The following is a 1,923-nucleotide window of genomic DNA, read 5'->3' on the forward strand; positions in this document are numbered from 1 at the left end:
ATTGAAGTGAGCACACTCACACATATATATTTAAGGAGCACACTCACACATATATATATATATTGAAGAAGCACACTCAGACATAATATGTAGTCAAGGAGCACACTCACACACATATATATATATAATCAAGCAGCACACTCAGACAAATATATATATATTCAAGAAGCACACTCAAACATATATATATTCAAGAAGCACACTCTGACATAATATATATTCAAGGAGCACACTCACACATATGTATATAATCAAACAGCACATTCAGACATATATATATTCAAGGAGCACACTCAGACATATATACATATATATATATTCAAAAACCACAGTCAGATATATATATATATATTCAAGCAGCACTCTCAGACATATATATATTGAACAACCTGATATTTCTTCTTTTTTTTCTCAACAGGACGAAAACAGATCGAAAAGTTTGTTTCAACTTGATACTGTTATGTAAGACCAAGAGATGGCGTCGTAAAGATCAAGATTTCCATATCAGACTGTCCTCAAAACACTGCACCTTTCTTCTTTTGGATAATAAGACTTACAGCTTACTAGTGGATATTTCTTTTTTACGGTGTTATTCAAGCAAATAACCAGAAAGAAAAGCAGTTCACGCTCGATTAAATTCGAGATTTTGTAGGTTGGTGATCAGAAGAAAGTTAATTCTCAATACAGCACGTGCGTCTTTTGAGGCCAATGATTCAGAGCTCCCCACTTTACACTTTGAAGCATGCTCAAATACATAGTTCATTTCTTTACTGAAACTTTACTTATTGTTAGGCTGATTTCATCTTTTACAGTAAGTTTATCAATAATGAGCTGCATGTTGTTGACTTTTCTCTTAGAAAGATGAAAATTTTCATTGAACAACTTCCTCATGTCGAAAACGAAATTTTGTAGATGTCATTGATTAGCGCTTTAGTACATTTATGTAACAAACCTCTGCAGATGATTACTGTACTAAACAAAAGTCAGAAGGATGTAAACTCTCTGATTACAGGTCCTTTTAGATGTATCAAAAAATAAATTCGATCTCTGATTACAGGTCATTTTCGATGGATCAAAAGTAAATCCGAATTATTTAACTAGGGATTGTTCAAGTTTATAAAATATATTTATAATTATTTTGACTAATGGTAGTTTTGACTTTATTAAAGTAAAGACTCCAAATATTTGATTGATTATAGCTCAAAATTATTAAAAGGAAATCCAATCTTTTTATATATATGTTTATTTACCATTTATTAAACAAAATGTCTAAAATTTTTAATGAGCGATAGTTTAACATTTATTAAGACAGATGTCTAAACCTTTAATTAAAAATAATTTAGCATTTATGAAGATGGATGTCTAAGTTATTTGATTAATGATAATTCAAGTTTATAAAAATTGAAATACTAGCTAGTTAACCCATTGTGACATCGTATTTATCAAGACAGACAACGCGTCGGCCAACTCATCACTATCTACAACTTTTACCCCTTGTTCTAACAACGTTAAGACGGCTTATCTACTTCTAGAGAAGAATTCTAAGAAGAAAGTAAACCTACAGACATCGGTCTTATTTAACAAAATTTGCCTACAACAAAATCTGTCACCAAAGTACACCAACAAGACAGACATCTGAACATTCACTTAATGATGCCTCATCTATCGAAAGCTACGTATAGTTATCCAGTTATCCCATTGCTGTAGTTGTTGGAAAACTGATTCATTTCTATAATCCCACATAAGGTAATACAAATAATATGGTCAATTTTATTTTATGTTGTTTTTACATTTTTTGTTTTATTTTGACATTCCGAATTGAATTTTGAGAAGCACGTGAATATTGAAGAGACGTAATAATGTAAAAGAATGGTTCAAGTGTCTGTAAATCAAACAATTATTAACATTATTAAATAAAGATAT

General features: G+C 30.4%; 1 long non-coding RNA gene across 1 annotated transcript in view; it reads left to right on the forward strand.

Annotated features, from left to right (window-relative positions):
• The window catches only part of LOC106475691, a 6,627-nt gene extending 5,409 nt beyond the window's left edge, over positions 1-1,218 (forward strand). The window contains exon 3 of the long non-coding RNA XR_002608948.1: positions 419-1,218. This is a non-coding gene — a long non-coding RNA (uncharacterized LOC106475691). The remainder of the gene's footprint in view (positions 1-418) is intronic.
• The last annotated feature ends 705 nt before the right edge of the window (positions 1,219-1,923 follow it).

Source organism: Limulus polyphemus, unplaced genomic scaffold, assembly GCF_000517525.1.
Source record: "Limulus polyphemus unplaced genomic scaffold, Limulus_polyphemus-2.1.2 Scaffold9008, whole genome shotgun sequence".
Taxonomy (NCBI): Eukaryota; Metazoa; Arthropoda; class Merostomata; order Xiphosura; family Limulidae; genus Limulus; species Limulus polyphemus.